We start from the raw sequence: 9,289 nt of genomic DNA on the forward strand, positions 1-9,289 counted from the left end.
TTATTGCTGCATGCTTTATGTATGTTAATTATTTCTATTTTTTGGAACCTTATTCCTTTTTTTAAAAATTGTTGTAAAATATACATAACATAAAATTTAGCAACTTGACCATTTTTAAGTGTACAAGTTCAGTGGCGTTAAGTACATCCACATCCTTGAATGGTGGTACAACTGCCACCACCACCCATCTCTAGAACTCTTTGCATCTTACAGAACTAAAACTCTGTACCCATTAAACAACAACTCCCTATTCCCTCCTCCCCCAGCCCCTGGCAATTACCATTCTACTTTCTATGTCTATGGGTTTGACTTCTCTAGGTACCTCCTGTACGTGGAATTGTACAGGAGTTGCCTTTTGTGATGACTGGTTTATTTCACTAAGCATGAAGTTTGCAAGGTTCATCCATGTTGTTGCATGTGTCAGAATTTCCTTCCTTTTTAAGGCTGGATAATATTCCATTGTGTGTATATACTGCATTTTGTTTCTCCCTGCATCCATAGATGGACGCTGGATTGCTTCCACCTTTTGGCTACTTTGAATAATGCTGCTATGAACATGGGTATACAAATATTGTTCAAGACCCTGTTTTCAATTCTTTTTTGGTGTATACCCAGAAGTGGAATTGCTGGGTCATATGGAAATTCTATTTTTAATTTTTTGAGGAACCACCGAACTGTTTTCTGTAGCAGCTACATTACTTTACATTCCCACCACAGTGCACAAGGGTTCCTATTCCTTCACATCCTTGACACATTTGTTATTTTCTATTTTTTTGATAGCAACCATCCCAGTGGATGTGCAGTGGTATCTCCTTGTGGTTTTGATTTGCATTTCCCTAATGACTAGTGAGGTTGAACATTCTTCCATATGCTTATTGGCCATTTGTATGTCTTCTTTGGAGAAATGTCTATTCAAATCTGCCCCCTTTTTAGTCAGGTTGTTTTTGTTGTTCTCATCGTGTTGAGTTGTAACAGCTCTTTATATAGTCTGGATATTAACCCCTTATCAGATATATGATCTGCAAATATTTTCTCCCATTCCATGGGTTATCTTTTTGTTCTTTTGTGTCCTATGATTCACAGAAGTTTTTAATTTTTCTGTAGTTCAATTTACCTATTTTTTTTCCTTTGGTTACCTGTGCTTTTGGTGTTATATCTAAGAAATCATTTCCAAATCCAACATCATGGAGCTTTTCCTGTATATTTTCTTCTAAGCGTTTTATAGTTTTAGGTCTTACGTGTAAGTCTTTGATCCATTTTTAGTTAATTTTTGTGTATGGTATAAAGGTTCGTCTTCATTCTTTTGCATGTGGATATCCAGTTTTCCCAGCACCATTTGTTGAACAGTTATATGTTACCTCATTTTATATACACAATAATCCTGGGATGTTATAACTATCTAACGGATAAGAAAACAGAAGTTGAAATATCCCTGGAGACACCCTAAAAGCGGGCCCTTTGTAACCTAAGTGGGCCAAAGGCATAAAAGAGGAAGAGAAAGACCATTTATGCTATAAAGTGAGAAGAGGGGAATGGAGAGAGAGGGAAAAACTTGCATAGGCAGCTGGCCTTGAGCAGAACTTAGGGGTAGACGTCAAGTTCACTTGAGAGCCCTTCGCCTTCTGCCCTTTTATTCTCCTCCTCCCTCATGTGACTGTGCTTCTCTGATTCTCTTAAGGTAGCTCCTTGGTTTGCTGACTCTACTTTTTTTTTTTTTTGCGGTACGCGGGCCTCTCACTGCTGCGGCCTCTCCCGTTGCGGAGCACAGGCTCCGGACGCGCAGGCCCAGCGGCCACGGCTCACGGGCCCAGCCGCTCCGCGGCATGTGGGATCTTCCCGGACCGGGGCACGAACCCGCGTCCCCTGCGTCGGCAGGCGGACTCCCAACCACTGCGCCACCAGGGAAGCCCATTGCTGACTCTTTTGAAATTCTTTTAAGAGGATCATTTATAGCTTTTCCACAGTCTGTCCCAACCTGTTCTCTCAGCCTTCCCTGTGTTACTCCTTTCCTGCCACTATGAACCGTTACTTGAGCTGTGTTAGTTCTCACTGCCACCTTCATTCCCCATGGTCATTTTAGTCACTCTGCTTTTAGTGCACTACTGTCTTTCTCCAAGTTCTCATACTCATCTGTGTGTCTCCACAGCATGTGGCACAATGCCAGCCACAGAAGTGGGTGCTCAGTAAATATGTTGAGAAGATGACGAGACAGTTTTTGTTCATCTGTAATCTTGAATGCATAATCATTATATTCATATTTGTGTTGATATCGGTACTCATTCATAGTGATTACGAATGCATAATCATTCAGCATGTGCATTACAGTCTTACTTTCAGGGATCTTAAAAGATCATGTGAAATGGTCTCTGCCTGCCGTTGACTGCAGTCCACCTAGGAGAAGACAAAATACTTTTCCGTGCACTTTACACTTTACTCCTCTGTATGACATGTAGTCCTTGCAGCATTCAGCGAGGGGCAGGGAGGGCTGGCCTTATCCCCGTTCACTGTTAGGATGCTAAAGCATAGCAAAGTTGAGGGATTTGGCTGAAGTCAGAAGAAGATAGAGGTGGGATTTGAACCTGGGTGACTGACCCAGCAAGATGCTTAACCATTTCAAGCAGCTCATTTCATTCGTCCTCAAAATGAAGATAATATCATGTACTTCCTAGGTGGTTGTGCGTATTGAAAATCAGACAGTGTACATGCGTAAAGAGTTTAGCACAATACTGGCACATAGGTGCCAGTATAGGTGCTCAAATGCTAGCTATTATTATCTGTCTCTGTATCTGGTGTTTCGTCCCTCTTGTAACACATTGCGTATTACTTTGTATTACTTTGGAAAAGAGGTTTGCAAGTACCATCACAGTGATTTTGTCTCCGTTTGTTGGGAGTATTAATAGGCACCCCTGTTTACATGTGTGTCCTACGTAAAGTGCCTCCTGTGATTCCTGTCTGCCTCAGGTGCTCAGTGAATGATTCCTTTACTTCCCTCCTGACTTTGGGCTTTTATGCATGAATTACAGGGGACTTGATACTTCTGGACAAGTCCAGAGGCTAAGGAATAATCCAGTTTGGAATAGAACACAGACCTCTCTCATAATTTCCAGACTGTGAGTTCTTTTCAGTTACTCTTTCTGCCGTCTTCCCTGTGTTCCCTTCACATCTCTCTCTCTCTCTCTCTCTCTCTCTCTCTCTCTCTTTGTGTGTGTGTGTGTGTGTGTGGATTTAAGTTGGAAGGGTCATTGAGGCATAGTAGAAGCTAATCTGTACCAATGTCTTATTTTCAGTCTGTAGGGGCCCCATGGCACTTGTGTGATAAATGGTGTTGTGTAAGTTAAAATGCAACTAAGGGTCTCTTCAGTGTTTCTTGAATTAAGTTTATTATGTGTGCTAATTTGCGCCTAGAGGCTTTTGTTGTTATTTGTTGTAGTGACTGTGGCAGTAATGAGCCTGCTCCCAGCATCGCTCGGCACGTGCCCCATAGACAGTTTATTTGCATTTGGCAGGACTCCACGGTGTACCCTGAACAAATGAATCAGCCTATTTGGGGCATGGGAAAACGGAATCATAGGGAGGCAATGAGTGTTGCTCATGAGCCCCAATGATCTGAGATGGGGGAATACCAGACAGCTCTTGTTCTGTTCCTACCTGGATTATTGCTTAGCCTATGGAGTATCAAGTCCCTTGTAATTCACCGACAAAAGCACAAAGCCGGGGTGGGGGCATGGGGGTAGGAGGGATTCGTGCAGGGATGGGCCAAGGAAAGGAATACTGAGTGTCTGAGTCAGACAGGCATCACATGAGGTGCTCTACATAAGGCTCACGTGCAAAGCAGGAGTGGCTGTTAATATTCCCAATAATCTAGGATTCTGATCCAGGCTCAGGACTATCTGCTTTATTGTAGTGGGTAGTACTTTGTTTATCTGGCAGCTGCATTGATCCACACATTTGAAGAACTTAAAAAAATCTTCAGAGTGGTCCCAAAGCCAACACACTAACGCTTACACACGACTGATTCTTTTTACAACCTCATAAGATAAACAGAGCAGGTGATACTTTCTTCCTGAGTCTTAGAGAGGTCATGGAACTTTCCTGGGATCACACAGTAAATAGCAGACTAATGATTGAACCCAGTTTCTCTGATAGATCACCACTCAAAGTTCCTCTAGTTATAAGATTCAACATAAAACAGTGTATTATGTAATAACGTCTTATTTTTAGTTCCTGATTCTACCACCCTTGTTGAGAGTCTTAATACTTCAGACCTAAAAAGTTGCAGAAATCCCTAGCTGAAAGATGTAAGGCAGGTCTGAGTTTAAGAGAAGAAGCCTTGGTTAGCAAGGAGAGCCCAGAAGACAGAGTCAGAAGTCCTCGCTTTGGTACCTCATAGCTTTTTATCTATGGTTAAGTTACTTAGCTGCTTCATGCCCCAGTTTCTTCATCTGTAAAATGGGATAACAGTAGTAACTACTCATAGGATGGGTAAGGACGAAATATATATAAAGTGCATAGTTCAGTGCCTGGCATAGAGTAAATGTATTTAGTTATTATTCTTACGCTAAACAGCACACAGCTTGGAGAAAGCGCAAAATGATCTCCCTCTTGCTTTTCCCATATTTTCCAACAAAGCGCAAACACAACATTATCTGAAATGCTACAAAGTTATAAAACTCAAAACAGAACATTTACAGTACCGACTATACAATAAAAGCCAAAAAAGCAATGTGCACGTTGCCAAGGTAACCTGCAAGACCACCATGAATACCAGTACAACAGGGGGCTCTGTGATGACCTAGCAGAGCTGGCTCTCAACGCGCTCACCAATTTCAGGGAGAGAAAGGGAGACGTGGGGTGTGCGTGTGCGCATGCGCACGCATGAGTACATGTGCAAAGAACCATTTTGGGCAGATAATGGGGTATTTGACCCTAGAGGTCCGAAGAGGACTCAAGCAGGGGAGCAGAGCCAGGCTAACAGGAGTGACAGCTGCATAAAAGCATGCCCTTTCCTGAGGGACTCTGCAGGCCACCAGATTGGCCTCAGGTCATCTGTGGAATGGAGAAACGTGCTCCCAGGCTGGGGCTGAACCACCACCTGGAGCCCCCTGCTCATCCCCGCTGGCTTTGCCACCAAACTGACTCTCAGGAACTAGAAACGTGGGAGCTGTCTAGCCAGAAAACTGGAGGGCATCTTTACAGGCATGACCCCAAACCAACAATGCTCCTGCAGCCAGAACTCTGCCGCCAGGGCAGACGTCTCAATTGCTGCCTTCACCTTTGAAACATGCCCCTGAGTGAGGGATTTCTTTCCTACTGATCCTCCTTTAGCTAGAAAAGTGACAAAGGTGAGTTGGATGGGATGCAGCTCCCAGGGGCAGACCTTCAGTGGACCTGCTTATCAGGAGGAGTTGGAGCTGGAGTGGCTCCTGTGATGGCAGTGGGCGGGGGACCTGCATGCGCCGCCGAGGGGAACGTGGCCTTCTCCTCAACCGTCGGGGTGACCTGCGCCACATGGGGGACAGTGGCAGCATTCTCCTGGGAGGGCCGACTCGCCTGGGGGTAGCCTAGGCCAGGGGGCCAGCACAGCAGTGGCAGTGGTCCTCCCGGCCAACAACTTGTCCTCTGTCCACGTGCTTCAGCGCCTTCTTGGCTTCATCTGGATTCTCAAACTCCACATATGCGTAGCCTTTAGGCAGATGGGGGTGCATCCTTTCTACAGGTATGTCAATCATTCTAATTTTCCCATAGGTGGAGAATATATCCATAATGTGATCTTGGTCACATTCCTGGTGAGGCTCCCAATGTGTTCTCTGGTGGGTTTAGGGGACAGCTCTGCCTTTTCCTTTCCTTTTCATCTAATCGGGGTGGTTTGGATTTGGAGCGGGAATGCCGCCTGTTGTCATGCCTGCACCGAGAAGGACTCAAGAGAGCCAGGGGAGCTGCCGGAGCTGGAGCTGCGGGATGTGCTGGAACTTCCTGAGCGGCTCGGTGCTGAAGATGAGCTGCAGCCGCTGCTGGAGCCCAAGCCGCAGGTCGAGCTGGACCAAGACCTGGTGCGGCTGCTACCGCTGGAAGCGCTGCGCCTCTTTTGAGTTTCATCCCCACCACCACCCTTCTCGCTTGACTCCTTTATCTTTAGAGCGATCCTTGGACTTCTCATGAGAGCGGTCTTTGCATTTGGTCGGAGAAGGGGCCCTAGTGCTGGACTTGTTATTATTTTCTTTGACTCCTAACAAGCTCTTCTTTTTCACTCCTGATAAATCCATTCTCCCCTTCTGAGGTGTTCAAAGCAGCAATGACGGCCTCACTTAATCTGAACTCTCACTTCTAACTTGAGTCTGAGAAACTATCCCTCATCAACTGCAATTTACACCAAAGTGCAGCATCTCCCCCGCTTCCGTCCCCACCCATGACCTCCTCCTGCCCTCCTCAGCCGCTGAGGCTGGCCTTCCTGTATTTTCTTATTGAAGAATTATTGGGAAATACTTTATCCTTTCCCCCTTTCCTCCCCCTCCTTCTCTTCTTCCTCCACCTTTTCCTCTTCCTTCATAGGACAGCCTGGCTCAGAGCTTACATTAAACACCAGGGGGCAATCAGTTGATTGTAGCATTCATTGGATTCAGGGCGTCTTACATAATGTCCTGCCTTGTGACATAGACGTGGAAGAAGAATTGTTTCCAGGCCTAGAGTTGGGAGGGAAGTCCGTATTCTTAGTCATTTGCAGCAAGGCATGAAGCTGATTTCTATCAATAGCTCCAGAACTGCACAGCATTATTTGTTAGATACAACTGTCAGTAGAACTCACCTATGCCTCCTTCCTTGTGTCTCCCACCCCATCTCAGGGTCTCATGTGTCCAGCCTTTGCCTAAGCTGGCCTGAGTTTCTGGTAGGAACCTCTCTCAGGACCTACCATCCCCCGTCTGGTTACCACCTCTCCCTGAGTCCAGGTGTCTAACACTTTCTAGGTGTCTGGCTACTCTGGTAAACTAATTGCATCTTAGGTATTTGTGGAAAGGAGTAATGAATAAACAGATGTATTGAGGCAATATAAAAGCAATACAATAACCAGTACCAAGGCATTAACACCCACTGCCTGGCCCAGGCGTGGCGCAAAGCAGTGGCTCAGTGAAGATGTTGCATAAATTATTACTTTTAGTGTAATACATTTGCTATCCTAATCATGTGTTTGAAGCCTAGTTCAAACGCTTCCTCCTTTGTTAAACTGTTCTCATATCAAATATAAACTTTCCCACTTCTATACTCTAACAGAATTTTATAGGAAAATTTTAAACGTTTATATTCTTTATTTAGGGAAAAAAAAAAAAAAAACAGCCTTTCACTTCTGGTTCTCACAGTAACGCTGTCCGGATTATCGTCTTCATTTTATCCTTGAAGCTTGGTGATATGAAAGATCCCAAGTTCGTGCAGTTCATAAGTAGCAAAGCTGACTCCAACACTTACTTTCAGCTGTTAAATTGTTCCTGTTGCAGTATGGTACACAGGTGAATGTGTATTTTATTTAGTTGTGTTCACCGCTGGAATAGAGGCGCTTTTACTCTAAGGACTGTCTCCTGCTGCTGCCTATGCTTCCCAGAGCTTCACGTATAATACATGTCTGAAAGCAAAGTGCCAATTTTAACAGGGTCTTCAGTGCTGGAAGTAAAGGGATGACCAATGGCAGAGTTTCATACAAAATCAGTGAAGAGAGAGAAAAAGTTTGTGCTTATATAGAGAGCTCCCTAATGAGCCTTCTTAATTTTCTAAGATGGACCACAGGGCATACCCCTGCAGGTACTGTGTCTGATGGTTTGTACCACTGAATATGTCCTTTACCCTTTCCTGTACCTGAAGCTGCAGCTATAACACGTAGCACAAGACTCAAGAGAAGTGATGGTTGAATGCTACAAGTCCTGGGCCACGGTCCTCCTCAGCTAGCTGAGACTCATCACTATTAATATCTGGGTTTCTGTTAATACTGTCTTTTCACTGTGAGATAATTTAGATCTTCTGTTCTCTAAGCTATTCTTAATCATACATTCTCAGGCCTGGGCCTGGTTCCCAACTACAGATCATAACTCTCCATTTTGGCTTTTGGACTTCAGAAGTAATAGGAATTTCTGCCCCTATTGCTTTCTCAGAGGAGAGGTGGAGCTCTGTTGGAATTTTGGGTGGGACACTTCTTGGTTATGCAGGACTGCCCCATGCCTTGTTTGAGGTTAGTATCCCTGTCCCCTGCCCTCTGATGCATGGAGTGCTCCCCAGTCATTGTGACAACTTAACCCCCCACCTCATACACACACACCTTTCCACACCCTGGAGGGTGCGATACTGCCACTGGCTGAAAGCCACTATAACCTGACACCTGTCTCTGCCACCTTGATCCCCGTTGACTTCAGTCTCTTTCCAAGGTGGAACTAGGACTGGGGATGTTCCCCTCTACACCTTGAGAAAAGAAGGTTCCTCAACTTCTCCAGAGCGCCCATCTTTGTGGAGAGACAAATTAAGGCTCTGATACAAGATCTCTTTGGGGATTGGGCTGCTGAGACCAACTGAATGTCACTGTTACTCTATCAAGACAGTTTTAACCCACAAAACAGGTTTTTACTCTCTTAAAATCGCATGAGGGTTGAGGGGAGAGGATGCTCAGGGAATGGGGAGTGACTGTTAATGAGTAAATGACTATGGGGTTTCTTTTTGGGTGGTGAGCATAGTCTGGAATTAGATAATGGTGATAGTTGCACAACCTTGTAACTATAGTAAAAGTCACTGAATTGTCCACTTTAAAGAGTGAATTTTAGAGTGAATTCACATGCTATGTGAATCATATCTCAAATTCTTTTTTGTTGCATGAGTCTCCTGCTCTTGGTGTTTTCCCTGCCTAACATCCGGCTTCCCGAGCTTAAAACTTAAAAATTCTCACAGTCACGATTCATTCCTCTCCTTTCCTTTCTACTTCCAAAGGGTCGCTGAAACCTAACCTCTAAGTAATTCTCAATACCCTTTTCTTTTTCTCTCTGTCCCACTACCAATGACCTTACTCAAGCTCTCTTCTCTTGCCTGTACTATTGTGACCAACTCTTGAGTTCTCTCCTTGTCTTCAGGCTCTGCCCACCTCATCATCCTTCCAGATGCTTCCAATTATATATTCTACAACATTTTATTGTGAAATATAATACAATGCAAACAAATGTATATAGCATACAGTTCAATGAAGGAAACACCCATATTACTACCACCCAGGCCAAAAAAATGACTGCACCTCCGAAACCCCTGTGTGTCCCTTCCCAATCAT

General features: G+C 44.6%; 1 pseudogene; it reads right to left on the reverse strand.

Annotated features, from left to right (window-relative positions):
* Positions 1-5,321: 5,321 nt before the first annotated feature.
* LOC103082847 (RNA-binding protein with serine-rich domain 1 pseudogene) lies at positions 5,322-6,263 on the reverse strand (annotated as a pseudogene).
* Positions 6,264-9,289: the final 3,026 nt, after the last annotated feature.

Source organism: Lipotes vexillifer, unplaced genomic scaffold, assembly GCF_000442215.2.
Source record: "Lipotes vexillifer unplaced genomic scaffold, Lipotes_vexillifer_v1.1 scaffold276, whole genome shotgun sequence".
Taxonomy (NCBI): Eukaryota; Metazoa; Chordata; class Mammalia; order Artiodactyla; family Lipotidae; genus Lipotes; species Lipotes vexillifer.